This window comes from Leucoraja erinacea, chromosome 2 (assembly GCF_028641065.1).
Source record: "Leucoraja erinacea ecotype New England chromosome 2, Leri_hhj_1, whole genome shotgun sequence".
Classification (NCBI taxonomy): Eukaryota; Metazoa; Chordata; class Chondrichthyes; order Rajiformes; family Rajidae; genus Leucoraja; species Leucoraja erinaceus.
The window spans coordinates 44569446-44588582 of NC_073378.1; the positions used below are offsets into that span (position 1 = coordinate 44569446).

The 19137-nt window shown below is 40.7% G+C and overlaps 1 protein-coding gene across 3 annotated transcripts in view; it reads left to right on the top strand.

Annotated features, from left to right (window-relative positions):
- cdk14 (cyclin-dependent kinase 14) overlaps positions 1-19137 on the top strand; it is a 659117-nt gene that overhangs the window by 413707 nt on the left and 226273 nt on the right. The gene's annotated exons all lie outside the window — the stretch shown is intronic.

Genomic DNA, 19137 nt, shown 5'->3' on the forward strand with positions numbered 1-19137 from the left:
GTCAATGTTCATACCGCTGGGGTGTAAACTACCCAAGCGAAATATGAGGTGCTGCTCCTCCAATTTGCGGTGGGACTCACTCTGGCCATGGAGGAGGCCCAGGATAGAAAGGTCGGATACGGAATGGGAGGGGGAGTTGAAGTGCTGAGCCACCGGGAGATATTAATCTTTGTTAATATTGACTGTCTCTGACCTCGTCAGCTCTTCTCTTCCAATGCCCTCAGGCATGCCTTCATCACCTCCTGCAGTGTTTTCCTGTGAATCGGAACATCTCCCTGTTTGCATAAACTTTATCTCTGCCAAAACTCTGCTGGCAACAAATTATACACAAAAACATTCCTCGCCTATTTGTTGGCTAACTTTCCCAGAGTCAAATCTCCAATCTGTAGATTTGTATTTAAGCCTCACTGTGTTTTTGCACCTCCATTTCACTGTGACCACAGTCATCTCCTCAACCCTTTGCATCTCTGCTGTCATCCAGCTCTGGCCACATACATTTCTCTTTCCATCACCACTCTCCATCCCATAAAACATGACAGACCTACTCTTCACTGAGGCATGAGCAGCTCTACCTCTGGAAAAGCAGTCTGAAGAAGGGTCTCTTTGCCAAATCCTCCTCAGGCAGCAAAGCTCCCCCGCAAAGTTCACCAGACTCAGGGCACTGTTCCCAACACCTAGGGAACATTTACAATTGCCAGTTAACCTACCAATCTCTACATCGTTACAATGTGGATATAAACCCACACAGTTGTGGAGAAAAGGTGCAAACCCCTCATAGCCAGCACCCGAGATGTGGCTTGAAAACGAATCTCCTTCTCCAATAGACAGCCCCACCCAAAATCTGTTTGCAGTGTTCTATTATGGACAAGATTGCAGCTGAGAGTGTTGCTGGATGAGTGTGTACTATTCGCGATTGTAACATAGTGGCTGCCTTAAACAATGTCAATGCTCAGAGTGGAAATGGGACCAGAAGTCATATGATTAAACCTCTTGGTGCTGTGGGGAATTTCCACCTCCTGACTTCTTCAACTGGTGTAGTTGTTGATCCAGAACACCCCCTGGGCTCAGTTCTATTTTCCCATTATGATGGACATTAGACTGGCATAGAGCATGCTGGCTGAGGGCAAGAGAGGTACAGGCTCATACTTCCAGCAAGTCATGAGTATCAATTAAAAATTAAAACAGAAGAACATACTTTTACATGCGCAGTGGTCTGGTGACTTTGACAGTCAGCCAGAACACCTATTTTATGAGTGAACAGCCTTTGAGGGGGGGCACTACAGATAAGTGGTCTCTGCACATCCGCAAGCTAAATAATCTGCGGGTGAGCAATTGCTAAGAAAGTTCGAGAGCAACAGGAACTATGTTTCGAAGCGCTACAATCTAAATTAAAGCATCTCCTGCTGACTAAAAAAGATTAAAGTGGCGAACCATTCCTCTCAAGCTGACTTAAATCTATTCCCATCTTAATTGAATCAAATTTCAAACTATAGTGGTTCCTTTCCACAATACAATCCTCCTTATTTCGCTGGATCCCTGTGACGTGCTTTCTCTAGGCATAAATATAGAGTAATAAATGTCAGTCTTAACAAAATGATTGAAAATCATGGTTTTTTGTATCGCCATGGGAAATGTGTTAATTATGCTGCAGCAGAAGAGAATATTCCCAAAGTTTTGAGTGAATGCCCCAGTGCTTTTACATTTATGTTGATAAAGCTAGTTTTGCACGACGTGAGTATTTCTGATTCTGATGGTGTCCCTGATAAATATTTGGCATGGTGGCGCAGATTTGGCTAAGAAGGTTCAAAGGTTCAATGGTTGGGGATTAATGGTGGAGTAGCAAGATAGATTCAACAGTGGCTGAATGGGAGATGCCAGAGAGTAATGGTGGATGGTTGTTTGTCAGGTTGGAGGCCAGTGACGAGTGGGGTGCCACAGGGATCTGTGTTGGGTCCACTGTTGTTTGTCATGTACATCAATGATCTGGATGATGGTGTGGTAAATTGGATTAGTAAGTATGCAGATGATACTAAGATAAGTGGGGTTGTGGATAATGAAGTAGATTTTCAAAGTCTACAGAGAGATTTATGCCAGTGGGAAGAGATGGCAGATGGAGTTTAATGCTGATAAGTGTGAGGTGCTACATCTTGGCAGGACACTCCCCTTCCTGCTGGACATATACAGGAAGAGATGTATCAACAGAGCCATCTCCATCATCAAAGACCCTTACCACCCATCACATGACATTTTCTCCATCCTCCCATCTGGGAAGAGGTACAGGAGCATTAGCTGCAAAACCAGCAGGATGCTCCTCAGCTTCTTCCCACAGGCTATAAGACTGTTAAATGGACTTTGCCCCCTGCCAAGTATCGCGCACAAACCCCCACACTGCAGCAGAGCCACTGTTGTGCCGCTGCCGGTCGGAACGGCTGTTGAATGTTTAGTAGAGTGTTAAATTTGTTCATGACATGTATTTTTTATTTCTATTTATTTTTTCATGCACACTGAATGGACACTGGTTGAGCAACGTTTTTTTGTTTCCTCTGGGTATGCGAATACTCAGGAAATGACAATAAAGATATACAATACAATACAATACAATACAAATCAAAATAGGACGTACATGGTAAATGGTAGGGAATTGAAGAATGCAGGTGAACAGAGTGATCTGGGAATAACTGTGCACAGTTCCCTGAAAGTGGAATCTCATGTAGATAGGGTGGTAAAGAAAGCTTTTGGTGTGCTGGCCTTTATAAATCAGAGCATTGAGTATAGAAGTTGGGATGTAATGTTAAAATTGTACAAGGCATTGGTGAGGCCAATTTTGGCGTATGGTGTACAATTTTGGTCGCCTAGTTATAGGAAGGATGTCAACAAAATAGAGAGAGTACAGAGGAGATTTACTAGAATGTTGCCTGGGTTTCAGCAACTAAGTTACAGAGAAAGGTTGAACAAGTTAGGGCTTTATTCTTTGGAGCGCAGAAGGTAAGGGGGGACTTGATAGAGGTCTTTAAAATGATGAGAGGGATAGACAGAGTTGACGTGGATAAGCTTTTCCCACTGAGAGTAGGGAAGATTCAAACAAGGGGACATGACGAGAATTAAGGGACAGAAGTTTAGGGGTAACATGAGGGGGAACTTCTTTACTCAGAGAGTGGTGGCTGTGTGGAATGAGCTTCCAGTGAAAGTGGTGGAGGCAGGTTCGTTTTTATCAATTAAAAATAAATTGGGTAGTTATATGTACGGGAAAGGTATGGAGGGTTATGGTCTGAACGCAGGTGTATGGGACTAGGGGAGAATACGTGTTCGGCACGGACTAGAAGGGTCGAGATGGCCTGTTTCCATGCTGTAGTTGTTATATGGTTATATTATATGGTTATAGATGGTGGAGCTGCTGCCTCAGTACCAGAGCCCCGGGTTTGATCCTGGCTGCATGCTGTCTGTGTGGAGTTTTCACGTTCTCCTTCTGACTGCATGGGTTTCCACCCATATCCCAAAGATGTGCGAGTTTGTAAGTTAATTGGCATGTGCAAATTGCCCTTAGTGTGTAGGGAGTGGATGAAAAATTAGGAGAACATAGAACTAGTGTGAATGGGTGGTTGACGTGGACTCGATGCACCAATGGGCCTGTTTCCCTCCATAACTAATTCCTGCAAATGGCATAACATGTAAACATAGAAACATGGAAACACAGAAAATAGGTGCAGGAGTAGGCCATTCGGCCCTTCGAACCTGCACCGCCATTCAGTATGATCATGGTTGATCATCCAACTCAGTATCCTGTACTTGTCTTCTCTCCATACCCCCTGATCCCTTTAGCCACAATAACATGGAACTGCAGTTGTTGGTTTATGGACCAATGGAAGATACTGTAAAAGGTCACCTATCCATATCCTCCAGAGATGTTGCCTGATCAGCTAAGTTACTTCCAGCACTTTGTCTCATTTTTGGAAATGGTGTTGCTGTCAATCTGGGAACTGCGCAGTACCTTATATTAAGCAGCAGGTGGCGTACAATACCATAACATTCAATAATTTAAAACATGCAGCATTAAGAGTTCTTGATTTTATGATGTTCTCAAAAATATAGTTTTATCATTAAATGAACTGAAATTACGAGTGTCAAAACAGTTTGTTCTATATATGCACTTACAAATTAAAATTGGAATCCAATTATCTTAAAACAACTGTTTTTAAATTGAAATTTCTTGAATAATTGAATAATATTTGAAGGTCTCACTCCTCCATTAACTATACTCCAAATCTTGTTCTCTGTTTGTTAGGTTCTTTTCCACTTTCCCATGGATACACACTTTTTCCATTGCTATTTGTACTCTTCTGATGATGGTTCGATTTGTCTAAATGACTCTCCAAAGGAATTGTAAAGTGGTGTATATATGGCCTTTGTCAGGGAATCTGAGGCATAGCATTATACTGAATGCAAAATAGACAGGAATTCATTGCAGTTTTGTTTTCTATTAAGAATCAAATACATTAAGGCATTACAAATTGAATCATTATCCATGGGGCTCCAATGTTCTTCTCTGATAAGTGGAACACTCTGAGATGCCATGCTGGGTTTCAGCATACATGTAAGGCAATCGTAGTGTGGAGTCTCCTCTTGGATGTGGTGAGTTTCATTTTTAACAGGATATGGGAGAAAGCATCTCTAAGACTTTATTCTTAAACAAGATTTGGCTGTCTGTTAGCTGTTATCATGATTCATCTCTCAACAGGCCACAGTAGACACAGTTTCCATGTTATCTAATATTCAGTACAGCAGTCTGCCTGGTATCCATGCAAGATGTAAATCAGATGAAATGTCTGCAGTATAGCAAGCACTGGACGATTGACTAGTATGACCACTGGCAGGGTTGGAACTGAAGGAGTTGCTAGTTCACAATTGAAGGATATACAACCCCAAAGGGAAATATAGTTTCCTCCTCTGCTGGGAACAACACTCTATATAGAGAGAGCGTATAATTTATTACCAATTTTTATTTTGTCATTAGTTTTTGCAACTCTCTCTTGGTTCCCATTTAATCAAGTCAAGGAGAAAAGGTAATGGAAAAGTATTCCTTATGTTTCTTACCTTATAAAAGACCAGTGCAATGTTTCCTGTTGTGACTTCTGTTTGATTGAGACCAGGATGATATCATACTTTCCTCTCAATCTTATTTTCATTCAGTCAGTGTCTATTAACAAAATGGTGGTAATATCAATTTGCATGCAGGTTTTTTTTTCTTGGTTTTACTTGTATGAAGGGTTCAAGGTGTCAAAGTTTAATTCCTACCTGGTGTTGAAACAAAGTATAACTTAGTTCTACAAAAACAATGGACCCTTGAAATTGGAATGTTGTTAATTTAGGCTGTTCCTTTTTTCTTCTTGTGCTTGTGGGAAAAAGATTTGTCTTTCGTTAAACGTGTTGTACAGGCACGTTGATAGAGAGGAACTGGAAACAGAGATGTGTTTAGTTTCTTGTCATGTGTACTGAGGTGCAGTGAAAAGCTTTTGCTGCATACTAACCAGTCAATAGAAAGACAATACATGATCACAAACGAGCCATTTACAATGTACAGCAGGTGCTGGAATCTGATGCCAATAGAGGAGAGCTGTTGGAGGAACTCAGTGGGTGGGCAATATGTGTGAAGGGATGTGGACAGTCAACGTTTTGGGTGAAGACACTTCATCTGGACTGACAGAGTAGAGGGAAAATAGCTAATGTAAAGAGGTGGGGGAGTTGGATTGGGGTAAGAGCTGGCAAGTGTTTGGTGGGTACAAGCAAGGAGGGATTGATTGGCAGATACACTCAGGAGGGAAGGGAAAGGTAGAGATAGTAACAGAGGCTGGGAGGTGATCATTGAAGGGGAGGGAGAGCATTGGGGGAGTAGGAGAGCATCCAATACGAGGAGTGTGTTGGTGATGGAATAGTTGGGGAAGGTGAAACAAACAGGACGATATGGGGATGGTTGGTATAGTAAGAAGAAGGGAGTGTGCATGGATGGGAGGAGGGAGAAGGAGACAGAGGGGGTGCATGTTACCTGAAAACAGATATTCAATGTTCATGCTATTGGGTTGTTGGGTTGGTGATTAGTCAGAATACAAGGTGCTGTTCCTCTAGTTTGCATTTGGTCTCTCTCTGGCAGTGGAGGAGGCTGAGAACAGGCAGGTTGGTGTGGGAATGGGAAAGCGAATTAAAAGGGCTGGCATCCAGATGACCACAGCAGACATGGCGTAGGTGCTAGGCAATGCAGTAGCCTGGTCAGCGTTTGGTTTCACTGATGTTGGAAATGCGCCATTAAGAGCACCAAAAACAAAAGACAGGGTGCAGACGAGTCTCCATATCACCTGGAAGAGCTGTTTAGATCTTTGAATGAAGGTGAGAGGAGAGGTGCAAGGATGGGTGTTGCGTTTCATTTAGTCTCAGAAAATGGAGAGGATTGGATGAACCAACAAGTCAATGAGAGAGCAAACCCGGAAATGCGGGGGTAGTTTTTATTTATGTATTTATTTATTTTTAATAATATTTTATTTATTAGAAGTGAGTACAATGCATTGGTACAAAAATAATGTTAACATATTACATTCTCTGTGCAACTTCCCTTTTTTTTTAAAGAGAGAAGTGAGAAAGGAGAGAAGAAAAAGAGGTTGTGAATAGGTCTTGTTTGTCTATTAGAAGGAGTCTCATTTCTTCCAAATGTGCTGTGTCCAGCATATTACTGATCCACATTTTAAATGTTGGTATATTAGCATTTTTCCAAAATTTAAGTATAAGTTTTTTTGCTGTTATTAACCCATAATCGAAAAAAAGAGTTTTGGTGTGCATTTAATTTGTTCCCATCTCCACTTACTCCAAATATAATAATGTCAGTGTTAGGTTTCATTTTTGTCTTAAATAGCTTTGAGAATATATACCCAAATACCACCAACCCTGGTCGTGTGGCAAATAAAGATTCCATCTATCTATCTAAATATATCACACCAAAATTTATAAAGTTTTGTACAAGAGACAAATGAGTGCGTAATATTGGCATTTTGAGAAAGACATTTATCACAAATGGGAGAAATATTTCAACCTAGTTTTGGAATAATATAATCTATGTAATATTTTAAATTGAATTAAATTCTGTCTAGCGTTGATCGAACATTTATGTATATGTCTCAAATATTTTTCCCCATGTTTCTTTTGAGATTTTTATCATTAATTATTTTTCCCAGTCTTCTTTAATTGCCTCTGTTGATGGTAATTCTATATTTAAAATACTGTTATACAAGTATGATATTAATGTTGTTGACTCCGCATTGATATTCATTACTTCTTCCAGTGGGTCTAAAATTATACTTTGGGATCTTGGTATATATTTCTTCATAAAGTCACATACCTGTAGGTATTTAAAATATTGATTGTTATTCAATTTAAATTTTGATTTTAGTTGTTGAAATGATAATAAATTTCCCATTTCATACAAATCACCTACCTTTTTAATTCCCACTTTTTCCCATTGTTTATATGTTTTATCCATACCAGATGGTTTAAATACTGAGTTATTCACTATTGGTGTTAACACTGATAAATTTCTTAATTTTAAAGTTAATTTTATTTGTGTCGGGGGGAGTTGTGGGACTGATTTTGGAATTATGTTGTAGCTGGTGGAAATTTCAAAGAATAATGAGAAGGATGTGGATGCGGAAGGGCGAAAGTAAAGATGAAGGACATTCTACCCCTGTCTGTCTGGTGGGAGGCTGGTGGAGTTGTTGTGAGAGCAGAAGTGCAGCAAATAAATGAGATGGTCAATGTGGGGAAGCTGTCCTTTCTCAAAAAGGAGGAACATTTCATATGTCATAGAGTCATAGAGCATGGAAACAGGCCCTTCGGTCCAACTTGCCCACACTGACCAATCTGTCCCATCTGCACTGCTCCCTCCTGCCTGTGTTTGGCTCGTATCTCACCAAACCTGCCCTGTCAATGTACCTGTCTAATGGTTTCTTATATGTTGCAATGTCTCTGCTTCAACTACCTCCTCTGGTAGCTCGTTCCATACACCCACCACCGTTTGTGTGAAAAAGGTACCCCTTAGATTCCTATTAAATCTTTTCCCCCTCAGCTTAAAAAAGGACAAAAATTCCAATGCCCCATTCAGGAGGACAGCAAGAGTTTATGGGGCTCTGATCTATTTCATTTAAACTAATTAAGAAAAACAGAATATGTGAAAATACTCAACAGCATCAAGCGGTATTGGTGGAAAGAGAAATGGAGTTAACTTTTCAGGCCAAAGATCCTTCGGCAGTTCCATTAATTCTGCCCGAACTGCTCAGAGTTGTTTTAGATTTCCAGCATCTGCATTTGGTTTACCTTTTTTAACTAATCATTCAGTTGGTGAGCAGATCAAATTTATGTCACCCAAGAAGAGTAGCAGCCAGTTTTCATATTTTTGTAGATAGTTTGGAGGTATTAATTGATTGAAATTTCAAGACAATAAGAAAGCAGTGTCAGATTTGTGTTTCTAAGATCAGGATTGAACCAAGACACCTGGGGAATTGTATGCGAGTGACGATAAAAGTCATCCCATCAATAAACCATAACCAGCATTGCTATTCAGCATTGCTATTGCTATTATACAAGGGCTCTGTGTGCTCTTGTATTTTACAACATAAAAATAGAAAATGGTGGAAACAGGTCAAGGTGCATCTGTTTGGTGGTAACTGTGTCTCATTTCACAGATGCTGCTGGACATGCATCGTGTTTCCAGCATTTTTTGTTTTGTGTCAGAAATCCAGTATCTGTGGTAATTTGCTTACATTTTCTAAGCAAAACTAATGTTTTGTTCAGTTTAGAAACAGTTTGGAAACAGGATCTTTGGCCCTCTGAGTTGACCACCCGTTCACTCTAGTTCTATGTTATCCCAATTTCTCGACCACTCCCTACACACTAGGGGTAATATACAGAGGCCAATTCACCTACAAATCTGCACATCTTTAGGATGAGGCAGGAAACCGGAACACGCTAGAGAAAAGCAATGCGGTGACAAGGAGAACGTGCAAACTCCACACAGACAGCACCCAAGGTCAGGATTGATCCTGTGCCTCTTGCTCTGTGAAGCAGCAGCTTTACTAGCACCACCACTGTTTCTTCACAATGATTTCTTCGAGTGCATTTCTATAAATCACAGAAACATAGAAAAGTAGACAAACAGGGTCAAGAGTAGACCATTCGGCCTTTCGAGCCTGCACCAGCATTCAATATGATCATCTAAAATCAGTACCCTGTTTCTGCTTTTTCCGATATCCCTTGATTTCTTCAGGCCTAAGAGCTAAATCTATCTTTCTCTATGAAAACATCCAGAGACTTGGCCTCCACTGCCTTCTGTGGCAGAGAATTCCACAGATTCACAACTATGGTTAAACATATTTTTCCTCATCTCAGTCCCTATTTAGCTTCAAATAAAAACCTCTGAGATACTGAGGCTTATTTAGACAATAGATGCAGGAGTAGGCCATTCGGCCCGTCGAGCCAGCACCACCATTCAATATGATCATGGTTGATCATCCACAATCAGTACCCCGTTCCTGCCTTCTTCCCCATATCCCCTGACTCTGTTATCTTTGAGCTCTATCTAACTCTCTCTTGAAAGCACCTAGAGAATTGGCCTCCACTGCCATAGCAGAGAAGGCAGAGAATTCCACAGATTCACAACTCTCTGGGTGCAAAAGGTTTTCCTCATTTCCGTTCTAAGTGGCCTACCCTTAATTCTTAACTTGTGGCCCCTGGATTCCCCCAACATCGGGAATATGTTTCCTTCCTCTAGTGTGTCCAATCCCTTAATAATCTTATATGTTTCAATAAAATCCCTTCTCATCCTTCTAAATTCCAGAGTATACAAGCCCAGGCGCTCCATTCTATCAACATATGTCAGTCCCACATCTTGTGAACCTCTCCCTCAATAGCAAGAATGTCCTTCCACAAATTTGGAGACCAAAATTGCACGTGATACACCAGGTGTGGTCTCACTAGAGCCCTGTACAACTGCAGAAGGACATCTTTGTTCCTACACCCAACCTCCTGTTATGAAGGCCATTAGCTTTCTTCACTGCCTGCTGTACCTGCATGCTTACTTTCAGTGACTGATGAACAAGGAACCCCAGATCTTGTTGTACTTCCCCCTTTCCCAATTTGACACCATTCAGATAATAATCTGCCTTCCTGTTTTTGCCATCAAAATGGATAACCTCACCTTTATCCACATTAAACTGCATATGTCATGCATCTGCCATTTACCCAATCTGTCAAAGTCACCCTGCATCCTCGTAGCATCCTCCTCACATTTCACACTGCTACCCAGCTTTGTGTCATCTGCATATTTGCTAATGTTACTTTTAATCCCTTCATCTAAATCAGTAATGTATATTATAAATTATTGTTGTACCAGCACTGAGCCTTGCGTTACCCCACTAGTCACTGCCTGCCATTCTGAAAGGGACCCGTTACTCCCTACTCTTTGTTTCCTGTCTGCCAACCAATTTTCTATCCATGTCAGTACCCTACCCCCAATACCATGAGCCCTAAGTTTGCCCACTAATCTCCAATGTGGGACCTTATCAAATGCTTTCTGAAAGTCCAGGCACACTACATCCACTGGCTCTCCCTTGTCCATTTTCCTAGTTACATCCTCAAAAAATTCCAGAAGATTAGTCAAGCATGATTTCCTCTTTGTAAATCCATGCTGACTCGGACCGATCCTGTTACTGCTATCCAAATGTGCCGCTATTTCATCTTTTATAATTGACTCCAGCATCTTCCCCACCACCGATGTCAGGGTAACTGGTCTATAATTCCCTGTTTTCTCTCTCCCGCCTTTCTCAAAAAGTGGGATGACATTAGCTACCCTCCAATCCACAGGAACTGATCCTGAATCTACAGAACATTGTAAAATGATCACCAATGCGTCCACGATTTCTAGAGCAACTTCCTTAAGTACCCTGGGATGCAGACCATCAGGCCCTGGAGATTTATCAGCTGTCAGTTCCATCAGTCTACCCAACACCATTTCCTTCCTAATGTGAATTTCCAGTAGGTTCATCCGTCACCCTAGGTTCTCTGGCCACTGGTACATCTGGGTGATTGTTTGTGTCTTCTTTAGTGAACCTTGGGTTTCCTTGGATGAAAATGTATGCACAATTAAACATTTAAGAGTAGCTATCCATTAATTTGAAAGTAAATAAAAATGCAAATGCTGGAAATTTTAAAATATAAACTGAAAATGATGCAATTTCTCAGCAGTTCAGTCACATATGTGGGAATAAGCAACACCACATGACCACACAAACTTATTTACACCTTAGTCACCTTATCAGAGACATAAAAGAGTACAGTGCACAAACCAATTCTTCGGCCCACAGTATCTGTGCTGAACATGATGCATAGGCCATCACTTATCTTCCGGCACATAACCCATATCCCACCAATACTGCATTTCTATATGCCTATTCACAAGTCTTTCAAATGCCACTAAACATATTTTCTTCAAACACCACTCCCGGCAACATGTCCCAGGCATTTGCCACCCTCTGTGCAAAATCAAATGTCCTGCACGTCTCCTTTAAATTTTGCCCCTCTAGCCCTCTCAGCTAGAAGCTATGCCCTCTACTATCTGATTTTTCCATCCGTGAGAAATGTTCTGACAGTCTCCCCTATCTATGCCTTATAATATTATAATATAGGGTATACCCTGTAACCTCTGGTTTTCCAGAGAAAACAATCCCAGTCTGTCCAACCTCTCCCTGTAACCCTCCCCCCCTCCCCCCCCCCCCCCCCCCCCCCCCCCCCCCCACCAACTAACCTAATCTATGCATCATTGTGATAAACCTCTGCTGCACCCTTTCCAAAGCCGCCAGCATCCTTCCTACAATGGGGTGACCAGAACTGCACACAATACTCCAAATTACATCCTCTTCCCCATCCTCCTTATAGCTTCGGAAGCTGATTTTGTCTCCTTCCCAGTTCTAATGAAGGACCTTCAATCTGTAATATTAGCTGTTTCTCATGCCCCAGATGCAACCTGACCTACTGCGTATTTCCAACATTGTTTTTATTAACATGATTCTCCAAGAATGTTCATCAGTAAAATAGTCAAGATGTTGATTAATAATTTCAAGGATTCGTCCCAGTGATAGAGTAGTTGGACTGCGTCGAGTTTAAACTAACAAAATTACCAATTGTTATTCATTGCAAACAGAATGATGATAATTTTCTATTTACCTTGATGTAAGTAACAATCTCTCAAAAACCCAGTCAATAGAATGTTCTTTTTAGAAAATAAAAACATATTCATTTGACTCTTAAATTAATGTGGTGAATTGTTAAACCACATTTCAACTTTGACAATAGACAACTTTAATCAATAATTCCAGTTTGTTAATCACTGCAAATTAAAATTCAGAGCACATGCAATACTGAAACTGTTTCCCACAAGTGTATTGTTGCATGCCATGAAATCAAGAGAAACGAAAAAAAATTGAAATTATACAGGAAATAGTTGTGTGACAGATCTGGGGTTTCACTTAAACTGAAATTTAATACTAGACTATTATTTACTGTGGATTATAATTTCGTATATTGACATTGAAGGTCACCACAGCTTGAGCTTGTCATTGGTACATGGAGATTTGTTCACGTTTACAATAGTAATTATTTAGGCATAGAGCTATTTTGTTATCCAACTTTGAATTACTTTCTGTTGCTTGTGTTCATGCCATTTGGTTTGAACGACAGTCAAATGTATAATGTGATCCGAGGGTGAATGTACAAGAATTTTTTTTCCCAGGTTAGTGGAATCAAGAACAAGTGGGCATGTTTAAGGTGAGAGGGAAAAGATTTAATAGGAACATGAGGGGCAACTTTTTCACACAGAGGGTGGGGAAAATATGGAACGAGCTGCCAGAATAAGTAGATCAAGCAGATAAAGTAACAGCATTTTAAAGACATTTGGATAGGTCCATGGATCGGAAAGGTTTAGAGGAATATATGGGTAAATGGGATTAATTTAGATGGGCAATCTTGATCGGCATGGTCAATTTGGGCCAAAGGCTGTGAGACTCTGCAAGGCATAAATAAAATGGAGAACTGTTCCAAAGTTGTGGACGGGGTGGTCAGTATCACCACCACAGGTATTTTCAAATGTATTCAAGTTACAGTTCAGTTTCAACAAGGGCCCACATTGTGTAAAGTGGATCCAAACCCTGTCACAAAATCCATCTGATATTTTCTTCCTACCCCCTCCACATCTTTCATTGAATTGGGGTTGAGTTAAACATTTACATGGAATTGTGGTTTAACAATGGCATCCGTGTGTGTTGTGGAATGTGGTCAACTAAACAATTAAAAAACTCATTATTACAAGTCTATTTTCATTGCACTAAACTTGTTAGGTGATTATAAAGTTTGAAGAAAAGAATTGTATTTGGGCGATAGCTTGTCACCGAGAACCTAATGCAATTAAATACTTATAGTTTGGAAGCAGTTTTGGGGTAGTTTAGAAACAGCACCAATACACACAATTATTTACTGTTGAAATTCTAGTATATTCTAAAGATGTAATTAATGACTTGGTAGTGCATAGTTTAGATTAAATTAAATAGCTTTTTACATTATGGTGTTTACACTAAGAATAACTGAAGAAACATAAATAAGCATGCAGTCAAATGAATGACCCAATAGAAACTTGTATGAATGCATATATATCTTTTGAGTTTTAGACAAATCAGAAAATCCGGCTTTATATGTGTACTGGTGTTTTGCTGGGGGAAAAAATCAACAAGAATATGCTCAACAACAATCAACAGAATGATGATGATCTGTGGAAGTTAATAAAGAATGAATTGTGAATTTAGAATTTAGGGTGGCATGGTGGCAGAGTTGCTGTCTTACAGCGCTAGAGACCCTGGCTATGGGTGCTTGTCTGTACAGAGTTTGTACGTTCTCCCCGTGACCTGCGTGGGTTTTCTTCTGGTTCCTCCCACACTCCAAAGACGTACAGGTTAGGAGGTTAATTGGTTTGGTATAAATGTAAAAGACATTGTCCCTGTGTGTAGAGAAGTGTTAATATTCTGGTTGGTGCGGACTTGGTGGGCCAAATGGCCTGTTTCCGCACTGTATCTCTAAGCTGAACTGAACTTTATTGAAAAGAAAAATAAATATTTCATTGCATTGATTAACTTGAATGTTCTGAGAATCTTGTGGAAGGTTATCTTGTGGAATCCTGTGGATTGGAGGGTAGCTAATGTTATCCCACTTTTTAAGAAAGGCGGGAGAGAGAAAACGGAGAATTATAGACCAGTTATCCTGACATCGGTGGTGGGGAAGATGCTGGAGTCAATTATAAAAGATGAGATAGCGGCACATTTGGATAGCATTAACAGTATCGGTCCAAGTCAGCATGGATTTACGAAGGGGAAATCATGCATGACTAATCTTCTGGAATTTTTTGGAGATGTAACTAGGAAAATGGACAAGGGAGAGCCAGTGGATGTAGTGTACCTGGGCTTTCAGAAAACATTTGATAAGGTCCCACATAGCAGATTAGTGGGCAAAATTAGTGCACATGATATTGGGGGTAGAGTGCTGACATGAATAGAGAAATGGTTGGCAGACAGGAAACAAAGAGTACGGATTAACGGGTCCCTTTCAGAATAGCAGGCAGTGACCAGTGGGGTGCCACAAGGCTCGGTACTGGGACTGCAGCTATTTACAATATACATCAATGACTTGGATGAAGGGATTCAAAGTAACATTAGCAAATTTGCAGATGACCCAAAGCTGGGTGGCAGTGTGAACTGTGAGGAGGATGCAATGATGCAGGGTGACTTGGACTGGTTGGGGGAGTGGGCAGATGCATGGCAGATGAAGTTTAATGCGGATAAATGTGAGGTTATCCACTTTGATAGCAAAAACAGTAAGGCAGATTACTATCTAAATGGTGTCAAGTTGGGAAAAGGGGAAGTACAACGGGATCTGGGGGTCCTTGTACATCAGTCTATGAAAGTAAGCATGCAGGTACAGCAGGCAGTGAAGAAAGCGAACGGCATGTTGGCCTTTATAACAAGAGGAATAGAATATAGGAGCAAAGAGGTCCTTCTGCAGTTGTACAGAGCCCTAGTGAGACCACATCTGGAGTATTGCGTGCAGCTTTGGTCCCCTAATTTGAGGAAGGACATTCTTGCTATTGAGGGAGTGCAGCGTTGGTTTACAAGGTTAATTCCTGGGATGGCGGGACTATCATATGCTGAGAGAATGGAGCAGCTGGGCTTGTACACTCTGGAGTTTATAAGGATGAGAGGGAATCTCATTGAAATATATAAGATTGTTAAGGGCTTGGACACGCTAGAGGCAGGAAACATGCCCCGATGTTGGGGGAGTCCAGAACCAGGGGCCACAGTTTAAGAATAAGGAGTAAGCCATTTAGAACGTAGACGAGGAAACACTTTTTCTCACAGAGAATTCTGTAAGTGTGGAATTCTCTGCCTCTGGGCGGTGGAGGCAGGTTCTCTGGATGCTTTCAAGAGAGAGAGCTAGATAGGGCTCTTTAAAATTGCGTAGTCAGGGGATATGGGGAGAAGGCAGGAACGGGGTACTGATTGGGGATGATCAGCCATGATCACATTGAATGGCGGTGCTGGCTCGAAGGGACAAATGGCCTACTCCTGCATCTATTGTCTATTGTTAAGGTCACTCTTGCATGTTTGCACTAATGCACAGTAATGAAGTGCCTTCATCTGAGGATCAGTGGCTTAGTACGAGACCCATTGACCTTTTGGAGATTATTTACTGTGGTAACCTTACACTGCCGTTCATAGCAAAATCCTAACTTCATCAAAGGATAGTTATATGAGTAAAATAGGTTTGTTTCTGGAGATTATTTTTTTCCAGTTGAAAGTTCAACATCTCAATGAAGTTGTTCACTTTACTTTGCAATCTATTGGCAAACAAAGAGCTTGGGATGAGGCAAACTCAAACTATTTCTCAGGTACATTCATAATTTTTACAGCATTAAATTGAATTTCATGAATCAAATTTTCAATATTTTGGTTTGATCAATGTGATTTTCAGAACTATTGAGTTGTTAACATTTTGAATCTTATAACATTATTTTTTTATTTTTTGTAGAATCCCTCATTCTGCAGAAACGTATCTGAACAAGAGCAGGTGATTTTCTCCCAGGCTCTTGCTCTGTAAATGGGCAATAGTTAACTTTCCGTCTGAATTAAAATTTGTTGTTTCCTAGAAAACACAAACTTGCTCAGCATGAATGGCTGCATTCAAGGTCTGTGCCACGTGTAAATTTTAATCCTGCATTCATTTCCCAAATTTACCCACAATTAAGTTAAATAACTTGATTTAGGATTTCTAATATAAATGTATGTTTGTCACCATGAACTTTGGTTTAAAAATGTGTTTCTAATCATCTCGTCTAAAGCTAGCAATCTTTAATGAGGCAAGGAAGAATATGGAAAGATAACACTCATTTCCTGGACATGTCAGTTGTTATAAGTTATGAAGTTGAGAATAAAGAGATGAACTGATGGAGACCATCAAGTGTTTGAATAATTCATTAATAGGCTATTGGCACCATGTTATAAAAACATACCTTTAATTGGGACACCAAAAGAATTCTAGGGAATATTAAAAAACATCCTTTACTAGGAGGATTAGCATGTTGGAACTCTTAATCACAAAGTGCACTGAAGCAGGCTCCATGAATTATTTTCAGATCAAGTTTGTTGCTTTTAAATAGACATGTTGTTAGAGTTCGAGAATTGGATTAGACCAGATGACTCACTTGAAAACATCAATTTTGAAATTACAAACCAAGTATTCTACCCCTGTGATCCCACAATGTGACTACAGAAGTAACTATATTCAGATTTATTATGCATTCCTCTCTTCGACATGAAGCATTTCCTGTTAATAGTTAATCTGAAATAGGCATAGGCAAGTATGTTTTAATTTGTAAAATGTCAGTGATGAACTTTGTAACAGTTAAAGAAAATTCCAAAACTTTTTCCACTGATATTAAAACCAAGAGGATAACAAGGAAGAAAGTGGGGACAATTAAGGATAAAGGAGATAATTTGTGCTTGGAGTCTGAGATTGCAGGCTAGCTACTATAAAGTACTTTGCATCTGTTTTCACTGAGGTGAAAGGCATGGAGGATAGTGAGATCAGTAGGAGAATACTAATATGCAAGGGCAGTTTGAGATCAAGGAGGAGATGGTGTTGGGGCTTTTAAGTAGCAGTAAGGTGGATAAATTCTCAGGACATGATGGGACAAGAAGGAAGTAAAGAGATCCCAGGGAAATATAGTTATTTGGTTATTGGAGAGGATTCTTTGGGATAGGATTTATTCCCATTTGGAAGAGAATGGGTTAATTAGTGACAGGCAGGCCCTTGCTGTCTCCTCCCCTTCCTCAGCCCTCAGGCTGTCTCCTCCTATCCCTCAGCCCACGGGCTCCTCCTCCTCCTCCTTTTTCCTTCCTTCTTCCCGCCACCCCCTATCAGTCTGAAGAAAGGTTTCGGCACGAAACGTTGCCTATTTCCTTCACTCCATAGATGCTGCTGCACCCGCTGAGTTTCTCCAGCATTTTTGTGTACCTGTGACTTTGTACTGAGCAGATCGTGTCTTACGAATGATTGAGTTTTTAGACTGATGACTGAGATGATTAATGAGGGTAGAATGGTGGATGTTATCTACATCGATTATAGCAAGGCATTTGATAAAGTCTCCCATGGTAGGCGGATCCAGAAGATTAAGATGCACAGGATTAACAGTGACTTGGTCATATGGATTCAGAACTGAATAATTGATAGAAGACAGAGGGTTGTGGTGGAGGGACAGCTCTATGCAAGCTGAAACATTTTTTTTACAAAGGGACATGAGTGTTTGGAATGCACTGCCAGGGTTGTGGATGAGACAGGTAAAATTGGGGCATTTAAGAGACTTTTCACTGATCTTGTCCACCTCTGTATATTGATTTTAGAAACAACGCTGCCACTTATGGCTGTGATTTCTGGCCATCCTACTCAGAGTCCCCCTCTGCTGTGCAGGACAAAAGGATTTTTCCCATCGATAAAAAATAAAAGAGTTATTAGTGTTTAAAAAATGTTGAGATTCTCTTTCCTGAAGGCCATGCCCCTTCCTGAGGGACCATAAAACCCGGAAGTGTTGAGTGCCTCACTCAGTCTCTGCAAGATGGGGGGGAGCGAGAGGGTCACGTCTCTCAGTCTGAGCTGTGAATAACACTGAACACATGTTTACTAAACTGTGAGTGGTTTTACTGACCTGTCAATGTCCTTAATGTGGTTTGAAAATATAGTTTGGAAATGATAAAGCTGTGTTGCCTTTGGTTTGGGAATGCTAAAGCTGTGTTCCCTTTGGTTTGGAAATGCTAAAGCTGTGTTCCCTTTGGTTTGGAAATGCTAAAGCCGTGTTGCCTAATTAAAGCTGCCTTGCCTATTTAAAGTTGCCTTGCTTAATTAAAGTTGCCATGCCTAATTAAAGTTGTCTTGCCTAATTAAAGTTGCCTTTCCTAATTAAAGTTGCCTTGCCTTCTATATAATTAAAAGTCTAATCTTGATCACTTCCTTGCACTTTATATTGATTTTAGAATAAATGCTACCACGTATGGCTGTGTTTTTTTACCATCTTTGAGTAATAGTCCCCCTCTGCTCATCAGGTGCCGAGGATTATTCCCATCGATGAAAAATAAAAGAGTTATTAGTGTTTTAAAAAATCTTGAGATTCTCTCTCCTGTCAATCAAGCCATGAAGGCCACGCCCCTTCTGGTGGGAGGGGCTATAACACCCAGAAGTGTGGGCGTGGCTCAGTCTCTGCAAGATGGAGGAGGGAGAGGTGATGACTCGCTGTCTTTAGTGGCCTTGCATCCTGCTTGAACTGGTATGAAACTGCACATGAATTTGCTGGCCTTGCACCCTGCTTGAAATGGAATTTCAATAAATAGCCGTGAGTCAACTGCTAGCCCACCAGCCGTGAGTGAGTGAGCTGCCAGCACAACAGGCTTGAGTGACTGAGGCGCCAGCCCAAGAATCCATTTGGCGCACAATGTCCATACTAGCCCTCTGGAAACC